The sequence below is a fragment of the Grampus griseus genome (assembly GCF_964374135.1).
Source record: "Grampus griseus genome assembly, chromosome: 10".
NCBI classification, from domain to species: domain Eukaryota; kingdom Metazoa; phylum Chordata; class Mammalia; order Artiodactyla; family Delphinidae; genus Grampus; species Grampus griseus.
Genome location: NC_139004.1, coordinates 98,622,361 through 98,639,436, shown reverse-complemented (window position 1 = coordinate 98,639,436; position 17,076 = coordinate 98,622,361). Strand labels below are relative to the sequence as shown.

Here is a 17,076-nt window from a genome sequence, read left to right as displayed (position 1 = left end):
GCTGAGGGAGCTTCCTCCCGCGCGCAGAGGAGCGGTGCCCGGGCGGCGGCCCTGCCCCTCCGTCCCCGCCCGCGCCTGCGGCCTCCGCGCGCGTTGCTTCAACTCCCTGCGCCTCAGTGTCCCCCTTTGCTGAGACGAAAGTTCTGTGACCCGATGCGGCGTCACCACGTTTGTATTTGGAAACCGGCGCGCTGTATCTGGGCTCCCTCGTTGTGTTTCTCACACGCACGCCTCGCGGAGGGAGCGGATGCTTCTTCGGAGGTCTGGCGGCCTCGGGGACCCCCCAGGCAGCTGCGCGGGGAGGCTGGCCTGGCGGTTGGGAGGCCGGTGGGTAGTCTGGGGTCTTGGCAGAGGGCGGAGGCCGCCCTGACGGCTGGAAGTAGCGCGCTGTCTGTCTGGGTAAAAGGCGCTGCTCCTTTCTCCTCCGCACACGTGACTTAATGTGTAGTGATTACTCAGGATGCTCGGCCATCCCCAGTCCTTCCGAGGATGCTGCCGTTCCTGGCAGGAACGTGGACCTCATATTCCAGGCTCCTCACTGGAGGCGGGGACCTAGCACGGTTCGAGGGGGCCGAACGCGCCAGCAGCCCTCGGCATTGCCCGCATTCCAGCGCGCTGGCCTGTGTGTGTAGTCATAAGACATACTGACAGCGGTATTTCTCTATCCTCAGTAAATCACTGTAGTGTTAGTCAGAGGCTGAGCCTGCAGTCTGGAGCCCTGGAATTTGCTACGATCAGGAATCCAGCAACAAGGCTCTGCAAAACAATGACCTCTCACAAAGAGGGAGAGGCTCATAATTTAGACCCTGGGCGTCCAACTGTTTGGAGTTCATTCTTATGTTACTAGGAATCTCTTCCTCTCTCCAAACCCAAATAAGAGACATTTGGTCCTTTTTTTTTTTTCTTTTTCTCTTTTTTTTTTTTAAACGAAGAAAGGGGGAGGTGGCTCTGAGATAGTAGGTTTTGTGATCAAGCTTGCCTTAGTTTAAATCCCAATTCTGCCACTCACCATCTTTGTGGCCTTGGACAACCACTTAATTTATCTGGGCCCGATATCCTTCTCTGTAAAATGGCAATGCTGACAGTTCATGTATAGACCTATTGTGAGCAGTAGAGTGAAAATATGCGAGGAGTTGGGCCCAGTACAATACTCAGTTGATGACAGTTACTGCTTTTATTATTAATGAATCCATTATTCAGATACTGGTAATGATAGGGAATAAGAGCACTGTTACAGTGAATGTAATGTGTGAACGTCGTAGCGTCGGGGTTAACATCCCAGCTTCCTTATCTTTCAGCGGGAGTCATAGTGGGTCCTTCCTCAAAGGATGATGGTGAGCGCTTAGTGCAGTGCCTGGCAGATGACAAGCAGAGCGTTCGTCGTTATTAGTATCATTAGAACGTCGAAGCATTTAGAGAATGATTTTGTAACTCCTTGGGTGGTTACAAATGTGACCTCGATGCGCAGATCTGTGATGACACTGTAAATGATTTAAAGTGTAAGTAATAGAACTGCAGAGTTCACTTGCAGCTCACAATGGATGTCATCATGCACAGGTTTAGAAAACCAGAAATGGCAGCGCCCCCTGGGCCAACTCCCTGGACTCAGAGAGGAAAGGTGGGCAGTGTCACTTGTTCGCCGCAGGTTAATTCCTCATCTCAGTAACGTTACTGATGTTTCCACGTGTGTTTCCTAAGCGCTGCATGACCAGTTTCACAGGCACGTTTAAAAGATGCTGCATCTCTTACTTCTTCATGGGTTAGGGCACTTAAGTGCATTGTCTGATCTGATGAAATGTTTCCTGTTTGCACGATAGTGTGTCCCCTCCTTTTTATTTAAGATATCCAAGAAACTTCCTGTACTGAGTTACAGATTCCTATGAAGAGGGTCTCAGAGATGCATGCTTTGGCTGCATTTCACTATAACCATCATACTGAGATGTTTTCCAGTAGAGAGATGGAGAGGTTGAGCCAGGGTAGGGAGCTACAGAGTATGACCAACTTTCATTTGATTTGGTTCGGGGAGGAGGGGGAGAGGGAAGAGGTTTGCCTAGTGATTTCTCCAGAACTTGGAAACTGAGGATTCCTGGGTCATTTGAACTCTTTATTTTCTTACTGAAAGGGTGACCCTGAGCAGTTTTTTTGTTTTGTTCCCTAAGTGTTAAGAACATGAATGTCTTATTTGGGAGTTGAAAAGTACTCTTATCTGCCGTAGAAATAAAGTAGATCAAGGTATGAGGCAAGGGGTAGAGTGGGGTTCGTCTTGTGGAAATGTCAGTGAGGAATTTTTTCTACGACCTTGGTATTCAAGTGTGATCTGGTGAGGAAGAGCTCTCCTTTCCCCCTGTCTGTCATCCGTATGGACTCAGGGATTCCTGTTTTGTTTGGTGAGTTGAGCTGTCCCTGATGTGGCAGATAAGAGTCCCTTCAACTGACTCATATGTCCTTCTTCTTCTTCTTTTTTTTTTTTTTTTGTGGTACGCGGGCCTCTCACTGTCGCGGCCTCTCCCATTGCGGAACACAGGCTCCGGACGCGCAGGCTCAGCGGCCATGGCTCACGGGCCCAGCTGCTCCACGGCACGTGGGATCTTCCCGGACCGGGGCACGAACCCGTGTCCCCTGCATTGGCAGGCGGACTCTCAACCACTGCGCCACCTGGGAAGCCCTTATGTGTCCTTCTTACATGCCTTCCCCCCCCCACCCCACCCCTTTTTTGAGCACTTTCTTATTGTCTGGCAGACCAGATGTTCATCTTGTAACTTACCTGCTTCAGCATGGAGTCGGCCGTTTCTCCTGGGGACCCTAATTCCTTTCAGTGGGGAGTAGTATTTAGAAGCCAAGATCTGGGTGCTAAGCGTAGCTGTGGTGTCATTGCCTCTAGACTTGAGTTGTCTAATACAGTAGACACAGTTGCATGTGGCAGATCACACTTAACATTAAATAAAGTTTAAAAAATCAGTTCCTCAGTTGCAGTAGCCACATTTCCAGCTCAGTAGCCACATGTGGCTAGTGGCTAGCACGTTGGACAGAACACACATAGAACATTTCTATCATCACAGAAAGTTCTGTTGAACAGCATGGTTTCTAGACTCTGTGGAAAGAGCCAGGGAATCATGAGTTCATTTTAATACTCCAGTTATAATCCAACCCCACGGAGTTCTTCCTCACCCTCCCCTATTCCATATTTGTATCTCCCTGATTCCAACAACTTCAGCCCATTTACTTAGTGTTCAGTCCTACAGCACACTTAAAAGAGTTTCAGAATTGCTATGCCTGTACCACTCTGAAAAACAAACCTGCTAAAAAGAGTTCAAGATTTGTTGGTGTTTTTTTTCCCCTGGTGCTGAGGGTATAATAGTAGCCTCTTTTGAAGTACCAACTTCAAAAGTTACCTCCCCTCCCCACTTCAGTGTTGCGTTAATTACAATCTATAATTAATTTCTGTTGGCACTCAGTGGGAGATTTTTTCCCATCCTTGTTGATTTCATTTTTTCAATATGTAAACTATTAACATGCTTCTGAAAGTCAAGACTGTGTCATCATATTGCCGTTTAAGTAAGTGAAGTCATTATGCTGTACACCTTAAACCTACACAGTGCTATCTGTCAATTATGTCTTAATGAGACTGAAAGAAAAAAAAAGTTAAAACTCTATTTAAAAGTACTAGAGGAGGGCTTCCCTGGTGGCGCAGTGGTTGAGAGTCCGCCTGCCGGTGCAGGGGACACGGGTTCGTGCCCCGGTCCGGGAAGATCCCACATGCCGCGGAGCGGCTGGGCCCGTGAGCCATGGCTGCTAAGCCTTTGTGTCCGGTGTTCCGCAATGGGAGAGGCCGCGACAGTGAGAGGCCTGTGTACCGCAAAAAGCAAAAACAAAACAAAACAAACAAACAGAAAGTCCTAGAGGAGCATTATTCCCTTCCCTGTCCCGTTCACTGCTCTTGTTCGCTAACCCTGAAGGTGATTACCCTTCTTCTGTGTCTTTCTGTTAAAGTAAGCAGGTACATGAATATTTTCTCATTCCCTTTCTTTCTGACACACAAGGTGCCATACTTTGTATACTCACTTGAGCTCGGGTGTTTTCAGTCAACCATGTATTGTGGAAATCGCTTCATGCCAGTTTCTCATCCTTGTTTGCAACTGCATAGTACTCCACTGCATGCATATGCCATGGTGGGTTCAGCTAATCCCCTTTGTTTGGACATTTAGATAATATTTTATAATAATGCTGCAATGGACAATCTTGTGCATTTGTAATATCTTGTGTATTTGTAATACAATGAAGACTCTTGAAGGCTAACAGTTGATGCCGTGTAACAACACGCTGAATTCACACTGGTTTTGAGACTTAGTCTCGGTGCTTGGCTGGTGGAACCTGGTGAGAGTTCTGAGCTGAAGAGGATGGTCTAAGATGGATCTCAGTTTTCCCCTCTGTGTGTGAGTGAGGGGTATGTAGCTCAACTGTTGGCTCAGTTGCCTGTGAGAGGAAGGGAATGTAAATTGAGTGCTTACTCTATACTGGCCCTATGCCAGACACTTTAAGTGTGTTATCTCATTTAACCCTTACAATAAGTGTGTCCCTTTAAGATGGGGGGTGTGTGTGTGTGTGTGCGCGCGCGCGTGCGTGCGTGCGTATTACAGAAGCAGAAATTGAGAGCATAACGTGTCCAAAGTGATGGAGCTGGGATTAACCTTACTGTGTGTGACACCGAAACCAATCATCACGTGATTCTGTCACAGCTGTATCTCACCTGAGACAGGATGACATGCATCTTAAAGATGGACATCACATATTTAGGGTGACATTTGACCATTCTAGTGTCTGGCACATGGCAGGTGCTAAATAATTTTTGTGTTGAATTGAAAATTAGACCCACTGTCCAGAGAACGTGCTCTTTGAGCTCATTTCTCGATTGGAAGAGGCACCCTCTCTTTGATCAGTGCTATATAAATGTGCAAAATAGTTGCCCCTGGCCTCAGAACAGGGCAAAACCCAGAAGCTCACACTGAGATCAAAGCCATGGTCACTGGCCTTGTGCAGTAACGGCCGTGCTCGCCCCAGACGGCGTTAACCATCCAAGCTGAAAGAGGCAGGGCCCAGCGAAAGAAAACATGACCCTTTCTCCCTGGTGCTGTTCCTTTGAAATCCTCTCCTGGTGTGAAATATGTCCCCTGATGTTGTCTTTGCTTCTGTGGCCATGCCTTTGAAGTTTTCCTCAAGTCTGATGGAGCCGATTCTGGTGTATCCTTGGGTACGTTCTCCAGGCTCGGGTCCTCTGTTCCCTTTGCTCCTCCCCTTTCTCTTCCTCCTTCTTTCTCCTTTGCTTTCTTCTTCCCTTAACCTCCTATTCTTATTTTTATTTTATTTTTTTTTCTCCCTTGGTCTCAGTCACTTCCCTCTTGACCCCATGAGAGTGAACAGAAAAAGAGGGAAAAACAGACTCAAAACCAGTAATTCTTGCAGCTTGACAGAAGATTGGAGGAAGCCTTTGAAATCACGTTCTGGGTGTGATTTAGAAACTCGGTTTAAAAAAAACACAAAACCTTACTGATTACTGACTAGAATGGACATTTTTTCCCCCCAGAGGGATTGATTGTGTAGATGGTACCTCAGGTGTTCAGGAGTATCTAGTTTGTAAAGTATAAGAGCACCGTCATGCTCTGTTTGGTGATTCTCCATTTCTTGTATCTCTTTAGTACCTTTAGTAGGGATGTGTATGAACGTGCTTTACCAGGGGACTGTTAGTCCACAGACTTCATGAAAGTAGAGGAAGCTATTCCTCATTTCAGTTTAAAACCAGACCCAGAGGGAATGTAAATTGGTGCAGCCACTATGGAAAACAGTATGGAGGTTCCTTAAAAAACGAAAGCTAGAGCTAGCATATGATGCAGCAATCCCACTCCTGGGCATATATCCGGAAAAGATGGAATCTCCAATTCTAAAAGACACATGCACCCCTATGTTCATAGCAGCACTATTTACAATAGCCAAGACATGGAAGCAACCTAAGTGTCCATCAACAGATGAACGGATAAAGAAGATGTGCTACGTATATACCATTGAATATTACTCAGCCATAAAAAAGAATGAAATATTGCCATTGGCAGCAACATGGATGGACCTAGAGACTATCATACTAAGTGAAGTAAGTTGGACAGAGAAAGACAAATATTATATGATAGCACTTACATGTGGAATCTAAAAATAATACAAATGAACTTAGTTATAAAACAGAAACAGACTCACAGACATAGAAAACAAACTTCTGGTTACCAAAGGGGAAAGGTGTGGGGAGAGCGATAAACTAGGAATACGGGATTAACAGATACTGTATGCAAAATAGATAGACAACAAGGATTTACTGTAGAGCCCAGGGAACTATATTCAGTATCTTGTAATAACCTAGAATGGAAAAGAATCTGAAAAAGATTATTTATATATTTGTGTGTGTATATATATAGATTTATCTATATCTATCTATATAAAACCTAGTCGCTTTGTTGTACACCTGAAGCTAACACAATATTGTAAATCAACTATAGTTTAAATTTTAAAAAAAACCAGCTAGACCCAGAGGAAATTGAAAAGTTGGGGTTATTTCAGTACCTTGACCTAACAGCAGCTGAGACTTTAAAGGGTAAACAGTGACGTGTTTTTATTAGGTAAACAGTAATACGTGTTTATAGGCAGACCATGTCATTGCTGTGTCCATGTCTACGTAAGCCTTAGAGGGGGTCCAGATTTTCATCACTGAGGATGATGATGGGTCAGGATTCCCAGCATCTAGAGAATCGGGAGCCTCTGTATCAGGGCTTATTTGTGCCCGTGACTGTCTGTTGAGCCTGACGGTGTACCAAGCGCTGTGCCGAATGTTTCGTGGGCGTGATCTCCTCGCGTCCTCTCAACCCTGTGATGTGGATGCTGTGATTATCCCTCTTTTGCAGGTGGTAAAAGTGAGGCGCAGAGCGATTGGTAACTTGCTCAGGGTCACAGAGCTAGCTAGTTGGTCATGGAGCCAGGAATCAAAACCCAGCCTGGCTGTTCCTGGAGCCAGCGCTGTTGGGACCCATGTTACGTTGATACTGAGGAGCGCACGCATCCGGCTGCTGTGAACTGTTTGATACGGGAGCTTAGCGCCTTGTGCTTTTGGATGATCTGCCGTGTGAGCGTTCTCCACACAGCGGAACGATGCTTTGGAGATGACGGGTGGAGAGGGGTAGTTGGAGCACGCGGTGACGGGATGCAGGCGCGTAAGTGTGGAAGGGCTCTGAGAGCGCTAGGCAGGTCCGTCCGCCACGCACGGCGAGGCTTCCCTGCAGGAATGATGGGAGGAAGAGCAGCTGTTGAGCTTCCCCTGAAGAGGCTGAAAGGCCATCTCTGTGCAGGTGAGAGCCCCACGTGAACAGAGGAGGGTTTCCTTCATGCTCAGGAAAGTGCTTTTGAAATTGTGTTCTGGGGACTTCCCTGGTGGTCCAGTGGTAAAGAATCCGCCTTCCAATGCACGGGACGCGGGTTCGATCCCTGGTCGGGGAATTAGGTTCCCACATGCCGTGGGGTGGCTGGGCCCGTGTGCCACAACTGTTGAGTTCGCGTGCCTCAGTGAGAGAGCCCGCGTGCCACAACTACAGAGCCCATGCACCCTGGAGCCTGCGCGCCACAACTAGAGAGAGAAAAAATCCGCACGCGCCCGCTAGAGAGAAGCCCGCACGCTGCAACGAAAGATCCCGCGTCCGGCCACTAAGAACCAAGGCAGCCAAAAAAAAAAAAAAGAAATTGTGTTCTGGTTTAAAATCTCTGACCCAATATTAAGTTAGTGGCACAGGCCAGTAGTAACGTTAGTCTAAAGATGAAGACGGGGGCATTTTAAAATTTGCTTTAAATATATGAAGACATTTCCCCCCCCACCCCGCCACAGATTTCATAAATTAAGGACTTTTGAAATAGAATCCCTCAGACTATGTGCTTTCTCTTTTTCTCCCACATCCTTTTTGGCATCATCTGAACTTGGGAAGTTTTAGCCCCAAAATTCTCTCCTCTTGTGCGCTTTCACACACAGTCGTGTAAGTCTTCCCACAAGTGTTCTGGGATTTAAGATATTTTATAGCCTTAATTTTAGTTATCCTAAATAACTAACTCAGAAACTGAGATGTTGTTAATTTTTTTCTTTTAAATCCCCCCAACGTACAGCAAGTATGTGTATTTATTTTGAAAAGTAAATGAGAAGGGAGCCTGGGTCTTTAATGAGTGCTTCTGTGGGGACGTAGAGTGTCAGAAGGGCTTCGTGTGAGGCTGACTTTGCCCTGCACTGGAGCTAGGGCTGCGGGTCAGCCCTAACGGGGGTGGAAATGAAGCTGGTTTTTACAGCCACTCCATGCGACATTAAAGGCGCATCTGTGTGTTGCATGTGAGTGTTTTGCTAATGAAGTGTGGTACCTTTAAATAAAGGTCACGGCCCGACCTCTGTTGTGTGGGTTTCTTGTTTGTCAGGCTAGAGGCATTTTCTCATTTTCACAGTTGAGCCGAAAACAAAGACCTCCTTATCCGAGCAGGGCGCTATGCTCTTAAGAGCTGACATCAGCCTTTTCCCAGCAGGCATCATTTCTGCCTTAAGAGTCTTTGCAGAGAGCTCGGAAAGCAGAGAACCGTCCTGCTACTGGCGTTGTTCTGGCCACATGACACACGGGATGAAGAAATGCCAAGCGTGCCAGCAACAGTCAAGGCAGCAGAATAAAGGGCCGTCATCGCGTGTCTGTTCTCATCTGCTCAGGGGACCTCTGGGCTCTTCCGTATCACAGAGCTTATAGAAGTGGGACGAGAACCTTGAAAAAGGGGGACTTCTTTACTAGAGAGGCATTAAAGAACCTTTGGGATCCATCAGAGAACTTTCATTAGCATGTGTAAAGACACTTTTTAAGAGGACACACTAAGATGGAAAAAAAGAAAAAGAGTGTTTTTAGGTTGATGGATTAAGTCAAAGGCATTTGTTCAGAAGTTGAGGAAACAGCACAACATAGGGTTTGGCCGGTTCCCCCTCCTGCCCGGATTCTCCAGGCGCCTCAGCCCCTTTTAGAGCGCGGTCTCCATGAAGGTGCATCTGTGCCGGGGACACAAACGGCAGCTATATTTACACGCAGAGGATTAGTCTTGCTGCTGTGTGACCGCACAGACCTCTTCTCGTTGCAGCGTGGAGCCAGCCTGTCCTGAGAGCACATCAGGTGCTGTCACTTTAGTAGATCTGACTGAGGACCAGGAGGAGGACTGCTCAGAAGTGTGCCTCGTGTGAGTGTCGGTGGTTCTTTGATTTTCCTCTCGGATCTTGTAAACCCATGGTCTCCTGTGCTACCGGCGGCTGGCACACGGTGAGGTGGCGTCCAAGTCCCGCGTGCTGTGTTTGGTGTGAGTTTTGTTTCATGACTGCCAGTACTTTGGTCCCTTATCTTCTTTGCTAAATCTTTGGGTACACACACACACACACACACACACACACACACACACACTCACTCACTCACTCACTCATGCAGCACACATTCTCTCTCCCTCTCTCTCCCTCTCTCCCTCTGTCTCTCTCTCTTTCTCTGTCTCTGTCTCTGTCTCTCTCTCGAAATTTCTCCACAGATTGTCTCCAAAGCATAATTAAAGAGCTCAGTGTTGCAGTAAGGGTTTCGGTCTGGCAGGAGCTAGAAACCTTGGCAAACAAGGGATCTGGACTCTGGATCCGAGCCTCCACGGCCCCAGCAGAGGCCCCGTGCACCGCAGACTAGAGGGGGATGGATTTCGCTACCGTGCTGTCCTCTGACTTCTCTGCCTCCTGCCTTGCTTTCCTTGAAGAGATCTAAGAATACAACTAACAGATCCACAGAGAAACCGGATCAGGGCCAAGTGGAAGCAACAAACCAACTCCTAGTTGGTCAGGTCACTTTAGAAGCACGTCTGAGGCTGAACCCTCTTTGCTCCCCCAAACCTGTCCCTGTCGTTGAACCCGTCGAGGGAGGGTCGTGGGCTTTTCTGACTCATCGGAAGTCGTATCCTCGTGACCACCAAGGTGACCCCTCAGGGATGCAGGGCACCGCTGCCCGTCGAGGGCCTCAGGGCCCTCTTACCTCAAGATGCTCGAAGGACAGAGAGTGTTCCCCGGCCAGAGTTTGGGAAGCGCCCAACCCGATCTCCTGAGTCTGCCTGTGTGGTTGGCGCCAGTCAGGCTCTGAGAGTCTGAGGTGCAGAGACGTGGTTTAGCCCGGGGTTTCTCAAACGTTAACTCGCCGTGGGAGCCTTGATTCCTTTCTCACGAGCCCTGTTAGCAACATTCTGGGGGGCATACTTGCCTAACAAAATGAGCATTTTATTTGGTTTCAAAATTCTCTGATGAACGTGCAGACTCCCAAGGCTCTGGTGCCGTACAGCTTAGGTATGTGATGACAGGATGGTGTGATCCCTTGATCTGGGGCTGTAGGGTACCAGCTTTCCTGCTCAGGGCTTTCAGCGAAGTTCACTGAGGCCAGAGACGTTGAGGAAGCCTGGGGCCCCATTCTCCCTTGCCCGTGTGCCCCTCACCTTCCTTCCTTACCCACCTCTTTCCCTCCGAGCTGTTTCTAGGGGGTGGATTGTCTCCACTTCCGTGTCCATTCCCCAGTCCAGTGCCGTGATCCGGACCATCAGCGTTAATGAAACTTCTCTCCCTCCCTCGCTGGTGCCCTGCTGGTCGCCAGATGCAGGGGGAACCTGAGCCAGGTTATCTTAGTTGACTTCCTGTTTCATGGAAGCCTCTTCTCCCTTGGTTTCCTTGGCCCCTTTCTTGCTTTCGTTGGTTCCCCTCCCAGTTCTCTGGCTCCGCCATTCAGGATCTCTCAAAGGCTTGTCATTAATCCATCCTCCAGGGCTCCGTCCTTCTCACTGCACAGACCCTGGAAAGAAGTCACACGCCAGCTCATGCCGTGATTTACCACTAGAGGTGGAGGGTTCCTAGATCTTTATGTCCGGCTGAGGCCACACCTCCACAGCCACAGAGCCGCCTGCCTTCCGGGTAGTGTGTGTGCCGCTCAGGCCCAGAGGTGCTCCGCCGGCCGTGACCTTATAGGCTCTTTGTCCTCCAGCGCCTCCCCAGCTCTGTCCCCCATCTTCATGGCAGGGCAGCCGTCCGTCTTTCCACTTGCCGTGAAGTCACCTCGCTCTTCTTCGATCTGGTCTCCCATGTGTACTCTCTCTGCCCCCTGTTAAGTCAGTCTGCTGAATCTTTTCCACGAAGCTCCTGGCCTCGGCCATGGCTTAGACCCCCATTCCCACGGCAGTGCCCTCCCTACTGGTCTTGGCAGTTTAGTGCAGAAGAAGGTTTCTGACGTCTTCCTCTCTGTTGGGAATTCTCCCACGGCTCCCAGTCAGCTCCAGGGAGCCCTGAGCAGACCCCCGCCTGCAGGAGCTTCTGCGCTGCCCGCTGAGGTGCCGCCCACTGCGGTCTGTCGTCACTTTACTTGCCTCCTTCTCTTGACAAAGGGCGGTTCCTTCCGCTTCAAGGCGAACAGTTCTGTGCATAGAATGATCACACTTTGCTGTCCCTTGTTGTGTCTGTCCCACCAGGGCACCCAGCATAGTGCCCGATGCCTTCTAGGTGCTAAATGTTTCCATGAAAAACGTGCCACTCTGAGGGCACTGTCAATGCTCTTCCCTTTGGAAAGGATGGTAAGAATTGCTTTCTTTTTTCTTTGTTTTCTTTAAAAAATATTTATTTATTTATTTATGGCTGTGCCGGGTCTTAGTTGCCCCACGGCATGTGGGATCTTAGTTCCCCGACCAGGGATCAAACCCGCGTCTCCTGCATTTGAAGGCGGACTCCTAACCACTGGACCACCGGGGAAGTCCCAAGGATCGCTTTCAAATATGCAATAAGCCCTGAGTGGCACCACTTACTGTACTTCTGTTTTTTTCTGTGTAGCCCTGATGTTTCATTCAGTGAACCCCTGGAACAGAGAATCCCACTGCCACTACCGGTCCTCCCCGAATCCCTGTTTCCCCCCCAAACAGAAACATGCAAATCCCTAGTACCTGGGCATGTGCACACTTAATAATCTGAATCACTGGCTCTGCCTGAGATGCTGGCTTTGGATCAAATGCTCTTATCCCAGTGCTGACCCTGAATAATAAGCCTTCGGAGTTTATTGTAGGAATGAAGTTTCCCCCGCTCCTCCCTCTGTTTATGTTTCTTCCTGTGCGTCTTGCTCTGAGCCCAGTGTGAGCACCAGGTAAGGGGTATAGCAATGAGAAATCCAGTTCAGGTGGGGGCAGCTTGCAGGTCAGAGGGATGGCCAGACACTTGTGGGTGTAAAGAATAGTTCTGTCCATGCTAGAAAAGCCAACAGATCTCTGCTCAGGTGTTTATTACTTCTGGAGTTTTTCAGATCTACCTAAAAAGTTCTCAAAGCCAAAGCCTTTTTCAACCATCTCATAATAGAGCTGTGGTGTGTATTTTATTTGTGTGCGACCACTTTGGGTGCTAGCTCTCGGGCAAGTTATGTCAAGTGACCGCAGCGCAGAGGCTCCGTGTTCTAACCGTGTAACACGGGTACATGGTGCTGATGCCCTGTGGCTCTGTGATTGGCACGTATTTCTTGAGAGCCACCCTGGAGGGCACGGCAACGTTCGCTGATGGGCAATGGTTCTGGCTTATTTTTGACAGTAAGATAAAATCCAGGTTATGTAGGATGACCTTCATGCACTTTGGTGACCTGTCCTAAACTCCCTTTCCCAGAATTATTCTCAGTAGATGGCCCTCTTGGACTATCAATTGTCAGAAGCCTCCTTTACCATGATTATGTTTAAAAGAAGTTATCCGAATCCCCGCCATTGTACGCCTTTGAGAAGCTCCACATGGTGTGAGAAGCGATTCTCCCCCAACTCACGGTGGGCAGTGTGGGTGTTCACCCGCTTTGGAACTTCCATTCTGAGGCTCCTATTTGAAACCAGCATTTTCACTGCCCGGGGCATCTGAATGTGTGCGGTGTGGCCCTAGCCGTCTCCCAGCTTCCTCTTCACACCCCCTGTGTCAGGGTTCCCAGCCTCCCTGGTTGCCTCTACTTTAACTTAGATCTTTCTAAACATGCCACCAAATTTGGTGAGCGTCTGACCTGCCATCCTCCCTGACATTTCATTTTGGAAAAAGTTCAGATCTACAGAAACATTAAACAACTGGTTTAAACAGCCATGAGCATCCGCATATCGTTCACTGGCTTCACTAGTTGTCAATATTCTGCCACATTTGCTTTCTCTTTTGTACGTGTCGTAGACAGTGATGCGATCTAACATAGTACATGTGTTCACTTTCGAGAAGGCCCTCTAGGGACGTTTTCCTTTACATTCAGGGTGCAGTTAGGAGCCACACATTGCATTTCGTTTTTGTGCCACCCAGTGATCTCTGATCTAGGACAGCTTTCCCCATGCTGCGGGCTGGATGGTGGTGGCGTTGGGGGACGAGGGAGGCGGGGTCCAGGCAGGGGCGGCCCTGATATCATTCCTTGGGAAAGTTGCCCTTTGGAACCAGCCAGACCGACAGCAGGGGCCTGTCTGTCCACACTGGGAGGGATGACGTTGTACATGATAAATAAAGCACGTATTCAGGATGTGCATGTGGTTGTTACGTGGGGGGAAGGGTGAGTTCAGAAATGGACAAGGCAGAGGGAGAGAAGTCAGGTTGAAGGAGGAGAGGAAGCAATTGGAACAGGACGTGGCTGAGCTGTAAGGAACAGATGTAAATGTCCCTGCCTGCTCCGAGATAACTCACCAACTTTTCATATATTTTTATTGCTGCCCCAAAGGCTCATTTCTGTTTTTAGCCAACAATCCCAGTGGTTTTACTTACAAAAAGAAAAAAAAAAAAAAGCAACAACCCAGCACCTTCCCTCATTCGCTGCAAAGGTGGGGCGTTGCCCTATTCTCCTCCCTAAACCTGCAAAACTCTAATGGACCGCTTTCCTGTGAGACCCCCGGTTTCTTAGATATAATTGATTCGAAGCTCAGGTGAAGTCTCTTGACTGTGAAAACTGGTAGCATTTGGGGGAGTGGAGAGAGGGTTCTTCTAATTTTCAGTAGTGAATTTGATGTCTAATAAAACCGACCTCAGAATTTCTGAGACTCGATGTTAACTCCTTGGGGGTGCCGTGATGGAGACCTAGACGGTGGCTGTGGGGTTTCTCACCCGAACTTGGAGCGCCTGGTGGGCTGAGTGGGTGGCAGGGTCTCCCAGGCGGGCATCTTGCCCGGTGCGGGGCTGGGGGCAGGGGACGCCTTCCTCCTCCTGTTGCCCAGATCCCGGGACGCCTTAATTTTTCCTTTTTGAGCACTGGTGGTTTGACTCTTCTTTCATTTCCAAGAAATGTAGCAGAGTACCGTTCCAGTGAATTCCCCCACTTAGCCTAAGCGAGCAGGCCTTGTTTTATGTTGCTTGTGACCAAAAGAACTTGTTAACAAATACAGATATTGGGGCTGTTTACAATGTTTCGCTATTATTTGTGATACTTCTGGGGCCGTCTCTGTACATCCATTCTTGTTCACATCTCGTATTCCCCCCGTTTCTAGAAGTGGAATTTCTGGGTCGGACAGCGCCCATTTCTGCTTCCGTGCATCCTGCCAGCTCATCTCTGGTAGGTTAGCTGACTGACATTCCACTGGCAACTCTATGCATGTGCCTGTCACCCACAGCATCACGAAGGTGACTGTTAATGTGTATTTAATTTTTACAGGTTTCATAGGAGAATCATTGTGGTAACTTGTCTTTTTTGTTTTCTTTCTGCTACTAGGAAACTTGCATGGTCTTTTCATATTTTCATTGACCATTTGGATTTCTTCTTTTGTGACTGTTTCTATCTTCTTAAAAAAATTTAGGGCATTCATCTTCTTTCTATTGCTGTGCTATAACTGCTTATTAAGGACCCTCCATCAGATGAGTTAGGAAAATAACCACTTTCCTAATTTGTTATTTGCTTTTCAACTTCACTGTGTTTTTGAAATCCAGATTTTTTAAAATTTGGAAGTGGTTGAATCATTAAAGCTTTTCTTTAATGGAAAAGGCTTCTAAAGTGTACTAGAAAGGAGCGAAATGTGCTGCCTAGTACCTTGGGACACACGTCGGCTGTGTGTGTTGGCGGTGGGCTAATTGTATGTGCTTAATACATGTTAGTTGTGCAAGGAAGAGATGTATGTTGTGTGTCCGTTGCTTCGTTCGTTCACTTATCCGGCACTTCCTGGGTGCCTGCTTCTCTGGCGGCATTGGGTGGGGGGGATGAGGGTGGGCGTGGAGGAGCCCTCCCGGGCCCGAGGAAGTTTTGGGGGCGGCGATGTGCAGGGCAGAGCCCCAGGAACGGGGGCCCTGCCACCCCCCACCCCCGCCAGCGTTTCTGGATTGTCTGCTTATTCTCCCCTCCCGCTTCGAGGACATTTTCCACAGTTGCACTGAGCATCCCGAGTGGGCAGAGGGCTTTTGGTGTTCGTTTTAATGGTCTCTTGTTGGGTACCATGAGCAAGCTGTGAAATCAAACGTGTCAATTCTGGTTTTATTTAACCATTTTACCAGATGTTTCCTGTGGTTTGATAGATGTACCATTTACTTGAAAGTTACACTCCTGAGAGTTTGAATGTTATGGACACCGTTGCTATAGACAATGATTCGGTCCGGGCAGGATCTGGGAGACAACTTTCGCATCATTTGGGGGTTGAAGATGTGTTTTTCCCCAGAACAGTAATGCCGTCTTCATCATTGGCCTTTATCGTCTCTGTTACTGTTCTGATCTCTGGTTTATAAGAGACTGTAACCGGTTGCTCGGAATTTATTCCCCTCAACACCACTGTGCCGCCGCGGGTAGTACTTTCTGAAAGCAGCTGGACCCAGGTACATCTAGGTTTTGTCTGTAAAACTCACCTGGGTCGAAAAGAACTCAGGTGGTGGGCAGGCGAAAGTTCGAATTGGCCAGAAATGGGACTGAGGCTGGCTCCCGAGGGCTCCCTGATGCTGGGCGGGGTGAGAAAGCTGCAGACGTGGCATCTTTTGCACCCACCCCAGGCCTGTGGAGACAGACCCGGGACCGCGGCGGCACCTTTACCGTCCCCAGCGCTCTGCGGCCTGAGCCCCCGCAGAGCGGAGCCTCTCAGCCAGGCTTCTGCCGACGGGAGGAAAGCAGAAGGAAGTCGCTCCCTACCAGGCACGAGGGAACCTGGGGCATTTCGACCCTCCTGCCGTGGGGGGCGCGGGGGAGGGGACCGTGCGGGGCGGCGCTGCTCCTCCTCGCCAACCCCCCCCTCCCCCCCACCCCCACCCCGGCAGCCCGCCGGCCTCTCTGGGTTCTGCTGGGCCTCGGTTTAGAGAGTTTTATAAAAGCCTGATGTTCTGGCAGACGGGGAGACAAAGAAAGAGGAAATGGCGTGCTGTCCTCCTGACAGCGGATCTCTTTTCTCACGGACTGGGACCGTAACGATGCGTGTCGCCTTCTGGCAGGAAAGCCTCTGTGAACGAACCTCGGCCCGGCCCGGCCCCCGAGCCTGGCCCTCGCGCGGGCGGCGGCCCTCACCTTGCCGCCTCCCCCGGCGGGGACTTTTATTCTGACGAGCCTCCCGCCCATCCAGTTTTGCGCCTGGACCGCCTGCCAAGTTTGGGAGGCCCAAGGCTTTCTTGTGGGAGGACGCTGGGCTGTCTTCATGCTCTTTGGCAATGATTAAAGTGAGGTTAGTACCAAAAACCCTTTCATTTTATTCCCTTATCCTTGCTTTTGCAAACCAGATGGCAACCCTGTATTTTCAGCTGTAATTAATTTAAACTCTGCGGCAGCAAGGCTGGGAGAGGCGGCAACTGCCTGTGCTCAAAAGGGCAGCAGTGACTTTCCTGCTCATCTCTCTTCCCTCACCAGGCGGCCCCTTGTCCCAATCAGATCCCCGTCGTATCCGGTTTCTTCTGAGAGAGGCCTGGAGAGAGAGGGCTCTTAAAGGGGCCGCAGCCCCGCCGCTGTGAGCCGAGGGGTTAACGCACATGGGTAGTTGTTGCCTTAATGGGGTGGAAGCAGCCAGGTTCCAGGTGACCGCTGACCTGCTGTTGCTGGGCCGGGC

General features: G+C 49.3%; 1 protein-coding gene across 3 annotated transcripts in view; it reads left to right on the top strand.

Moving 5' to 3' along the window:
* The window catches only part of VGLL4 (vestigial like family member 4), an 81,330-nt gene that overhangs the window by 42,509 nt on the left and 21,745 nt on the right, over positions 1 to 17,076 (top strand). The window contains exon 1 of one of the 3 annotated variants that reach the window (XM_082662775.1): positions 9,245 to 9,356. The exons of 1 other annotated variant lie outside the window; for it this stretch is intronic. The gene's annotated coding sequence lies outside the window, so the exon portion shown is untranslated. Of the gene's footprint in view, positions 1 to 9,244; positions 9,394 to 17,076 lie in introns of those variants that run through there. One more of the 3 variants, XM_082662776.1, reaches the window with a different exon arrangement.